A 6000-nucleotide genomic window follows, 5' to 3' on the forward strand; every position below is an offset into this window, starting at 1 on the left:
CACACATATAAACAAATATTGTTGATACAGAGGAAAAATGTATATCCGTTATATGTACTACTGTACCCTACTATTATGTCCGATGACACTTAATATGTTCGATAATTATCGATTTTTGAATAAAGCGTAGTGAATTCAATTGGATACGAAACTTCAACTTGGTGGGCAATGGCAGGAAACACATTCCCACATGACCAATTCAAAGCAATCGGCTCTCAGTCACATTCGTTTGAATCGCGCCTATTATCGTGCTTAACGATTTTATCGATAGACGGTTATTAATGCCAGCCACCAATTTAACTAGGAACAGACTCGCCTGTACAGTCTCAATGTGAACAGGGTATTTGGAAATGCAGTTGATGGGCTGAAGCATCGTGCAGATGGAATTTATGTCATTGAGAGCCTTGCAGCTAATTTTGGAATTTAATACGCCTCATTGTTGCCCTTCGATAATCGAATTATTGCCAACAATGAATGCGTTAAGTGAGTGGTATCGTATATCGTAAGAGAATGTTAAATTATTTTATTACTAAATTCTGCCTGAAATTGAAATTGAAATTGAATTTAATTGGAACACAAACAAATTCGTGGATGAACGAACGAAGCATGCAGCGTAAGTTATATGAGACACATTCAAGTAGATGGAATGGTAGTTTGGGTGGAACAAGCACCCAGAGACTATGGGAAATTAACGAACATAGAATGAAACTTGCAGTTATTGCAAGACAAGGCGCAGAGTGGAGCCTCGAATGGCGTGGACTGGAGTAGAACAGGCTGTGAAATACGCACTCGGTCAGCAAATAGAACAGGGAAGGAGCGTAAGCCTTAAAGGGACACACGGGACACTTAATGTGAAACATGGAATTGGACGTGGTAAAGTGAAACTGACAATGGAATCTAGCTCGGGTGTGGGGAGAAGTGGAAAAGTGAACTAAGAAATGGAACCTGATTTTAATACGAAACTTATATTAAAAACTGGCTGAGGTGAAACATGGAATGGAACATGACTTAAGCACAATATGAAACATGGCATGGAACGAAGCCGAGGTCAAGTCTTAAGAGAAACAGGGAATGGAACACTACAACTGACTCCATTTTAAGAAGTGGAAGGTCAAGATCATCTATGCTATATGATTCCTGCGATGGGCCTTGTGATTGCAGTGGCAAATCAATGAAACCATGAATACGAAACGTGCTCGTGTATGTTCCAATGCCAATTTGTTCATTTGCTGGCATAAATCATAATTAGCTGTACGAAAGCTGAGTTTGTGGAATTCTATAAATAAATCCAATGCCAGCAGATGACGCCTGCTGCCAGCTAATTAGAGGTCCATAACGGAGCTAGCCAATGTTCCATGCACACACGTTCCGTCACCCTCACTCGCTCTCTCCCTCGCTCTTTCTCTCTCTCTCTCCTTCGAGTGACCTCGTCTAGCTGCGGGCGCACAGTGATTCCATTGATGACGCGCTTTCATTCACAAAACGGCAAGTGCAGCAGTTCAAGGCGAGCCCTGGAGCGGGCTGCCAGCTACCAGCTGCCAGCTACTAACGTCAGAAACCGCCAAGCCGATTCGGAATCCGAAGCGCAATTCGAATCCATTGCATCCGAAATCAGAGTCAAACTGTGACCTTGCCGAAAGGCAGAGGGACGTCGAGCAAAGGGATGCGGTTCAGGGATACTGAAACGGCGCAGGCAACAATTAGCCACCTTTGTTACTGCTGTTGCCGTTGCTGCTGCGGTTGCTGCTGCTGCTGGTGCTGCTGCTGGCAATGTTTGATGACGTCATAGTTGGTGTACAGTGACGTGCGGAATGAAACCAGTGCACATTTTTTGCTAGCCGCCGCCGCTTCCTTTGCCCCACAGTCCACATAGCAGCACACTGCACGATGCACGTCATCTATGCAAATGTGTGTGTGTGTGTGTGTGATTGGAACAATATGGGTCATAGCAAACGGCGTCAAATTGTTGCCAGGTAGAGCACAAGGCTAATGGGGTTGCAGCTGCCAACAATGGGGCAAGAGCTTAAAAAGAACAACATTGCGGCTGCACTTATGACGTTTGCTTTTGCTTTGACGCACTCCAATGCTGTTGATACACTCCTCACATGCGTATGTGGTTGTTCGTGTGGTGTGTGTGTGCGTGCGTCTTTAACTCTTACCTTGATTTGCGCTAACAGAATGCCCGCCCGCCTGCCGTTTCCTGTTTGCCAAAGTCCAAAAATAGCGCACAACAAAACTTGGCCAAAAAGCAAAACAACATTCACCCACACACACACACACACATCATTGAAGAGAAAGTAATATCGAGGCATCATAAATTTGCTTGGCCATTTACTAAAAATCTGTTCAAAACTGTTTCAAACGACTTTCAGCATAAAAATAGATGCGCTGGATGAAGAAGGGGAAGCATGAATGCTGCTGCCCTAGCATAAACAGGCAGCAGCAGCCCCAATAAAAAGCAGTCGAGGCATAGCCGAATTGGCTGAGTGCCTACTGTGAAGTAAGTGCTAGAAAAGGTGTGGAACACGGAATGGAACACAGCATGGAATGTGGAATGGAACACAGAATATAACACAGAACGGATAATAGAACAAATTATATATTAATAAATTATAAATTTTATTTTATATATATACATATATTAAGTAAGTGCACGTATTTAAAAAATTAATGTATAAGGAACAATATGGAATGGAGTGTGAGCGAATGCTGGAATAAGAAATGTGATGAAGCATTTCGAGGAATATGGAATGGAATTCAAAATGAAATCTGCAGGAACACTATGAATTGGGCCTTTGAAAAATAAAGACTCTTATTGGGATTTGGTTTATGAAACTAAACTTTCATTTTATATATATATATATACATATATATAATATATATATATACATATATAAATATATATAGTTAAAAGTGTTTCCAAATTCCAATAAGAATTTGAGACTGAATTCAAAATTTTCGCAACAAGTTTTCGGTTCGTAAAGACTTCATTAATTTGTTCCGTCCATGGGTGAAATGTCTCCTCGTATCTGATGGATGCGATGGCTAATGCGCTACATGGTTGGCTGCCTAAAATGTTCTATTTAAAAATGAAGACAAAACAAAACGCGGCCGACCAAAAGAAATACAAATTCAAAAATCTCTTGAAAATAATGAAAAGCCAGCAACAGAAACAGCAGCAACAGCAACAACAACAAAAGCAACAATTTCGAAATACGAAATAGACAAAATTTGAGCAACGAAATTCTTTTTGTATTTTCAACACAAAATTTACACAGATCGAAGTAGATACATAATAAATATATATATATATACATACAAGCATATATATGTGTCTATGAATACGTATAGTTATGTATGCACGCCCACACGCCCACACACGCCCACGCACACACACACAAACTATATCCGTGATTGAAAAGTTTAACTAGAAAATTTGCTGTTGCCTTTGGCGTTCGCTTCAAAAGATGCTGCTAGGCTACATAATAACAGCAACAACAACAGCAGCAGCGACGACAATAACAATAACAATTCATGCTACAACAACAACAATAACAAAAACAATAAAAGCAGCAACAATTATTTCAGCTTCGGATTTTTGTGAAATTTTTGCACATTAGCACGAACTGCAAGGCAGCTGCGAGTATCTGTATCTGACATATGAATATGTATCTGTATCTGCATTTGTATCTGTTTCTGAATATGTATCTGTAACCTGTGGTGCGTCTCTTTTTTGTCTGATTTGTTTTTCTGATTGTTTGTGCTTTGGCAAATTGCGCATACGACGCGTTGCAGCGTCATCCTCACACAGCTTTTGCCAAAATCTGAATACATATGCTTTCCCACAAGACATAACTATATATATACATATATGCCTATATTTATATATATATTTCAAAGATATACTATATTCTAGAGATGCATATATATTATGCGCCTGCAATTGCAGTCGAGGGCAAGATTTCCGCACTCAATTGTTATTCTAAATTTAATGAAAGAACTGAAAATCGTTTGCCTTTTTCCTTTATTCTATTTATAATTAATATTAAAGATATACAAAAGTAATTCTGATTCGAGTTTATTTGAACTGCAAGTTGCATGAGCTTTAACATATTTCCTACAGGATAGTTTTTATATAAGGATGGGATATCTAAATAAGTCCGAAAGTTTATTTGAAATATTTTATGCTTTTCAGCTGCCTTAAACTTTTCAGCTTCAATTCAAATGATTTTTCGCTTCGTTTATAGCTTTGTTTGCTTGTCAAACAATTCACGTTTTTTGTTACAGTGTATACACTAGCTATAGCTAGCTGGCAGTCTGGGTTTTCACATTTTTCCACATATAAAATGAATTAATTAAATATATTTTTACCTCGACTGAAATTAAATGATTTATTTATGTTGACCCAACAAGAGTGATTCTGTTTTCGATAAATATATATCAACATCTGCTTGAGTTATCGATATCATTTAACTATTTTAATATTAAATGGGACTTGCCGTGTAGTTGTGAAGTATCTAAGCTTTACCAATTGTCCGCCAGTGTTTAGTTTGCACCCTCTTCACCTTCGAGACTACATTGCAGGAATAATCGAAAGATTGCACACTTTTCTACTACTATTATTACTGCTACTATTACTACTACTATTACTACTAATATTGCTACTATTATTACTGCTACTATTACTACTACTATTACTACTAATATTGCTACTATTATTACTGCTACTAATACTACTATTATTACTGCTACTATTACTACTTCTATTACTACTACTATTACTACTACTATTACTACTATTATTACTACTACTATTACTACTTCTATTACTACTACTATTACTACTACTATTACTACTAATATTGCTACTATTATTACTGCTACTAATACTACTATTATTACTGCTACTATTACTACTTCTATTACTACTACTATTACTACTAATATTGCTACTATTATTACTGCTACTATTACTACTTCTATTACTACTACTATTACTACTACTATTACTACTATTATTACTACTACTATTACTACTTCTATTACTACTACTATTACTACTAATATTGCTACTATTATTACTGCTACTAATACTACTATTATTACTGCTACTATTACTACTTTTATTACTACTACTATTACTACTACTATTACTACTATTATTACTACTACTATTACTACTACTATTACTACTATTATTACTACTACTATTACTACTTCTATTACTACTACTATTACTACTAATATTGCTACTATTATTACTGCTACTATTACTACTACTATTACTACTAATATTGCTACTATTATTACTGCTACTAATACTACTATTATTACTGCTACTATTACTACTTTTATTACTACTACTATTACTACTACTATTACTACTATTATTACTACTACTATTACTACTACTATTACTACTATTATTACTACTACTATTACTACTTCTATTACTACTACTATTACTACTACTATTGCTACTATTACTACTATTATTATTATTATTATTATTTTTACTACTTCTGCTACTACTAAGAAAATAGTTTTAGAAATTTAAACTGGTTCGGCTGAAGGAACTACTTTGAGTCTTTGCAAATTTGTTTCCCCTTACTTCATTTGCAATCAAAATCCAAGCTTTTTCATTGCATACGCAAGGTTCCGGGTATCTCTTAGTTGGGCACTTCCGTCTAGAGTAATTAAAACAAAGTGAAGATCATATTCTCAACATTTTATATAAAGCTTAAAGTAAATTCATAGATAAAACCCTGCCTCTTCGCTTAGTATTGTAGTTTTAAAGGATATTTATGTATTTCAGAACATATTGAAAATGTTCTAGCGACTAAGCTCTAATGGTTTTAAGCTCTCTTCAAAGCTAGTCAACAATAATATTTGTCTGTCCATATCTGTGCGACTACTCCATTATACTATGTCAATTTATGTGCAGTTCAGAGTGTAGAGAAAGAAGCAAATAAATTTTTAAAAAAGTTCGATTTAAGCTAT

The sequence above is a fragment of the Drosophila hydei genome, unplaced genomic scaffold (genome assembly GCF_003285905.1).
Source record: "Drosophila hydei strain 15085-1641.00,03,60 unplaced genomic scaffold, DhydRS2 tig00000333-arrow-arrow-pilon, whole genome shotgun sequence".
Taxonomy (NCBI): domain Eukaryota; kingdom Metazoa; phylum Arthropoda; class Insecta; order Diptera; family Drosophilidae; genus Drosophila; species Drosophila hydei.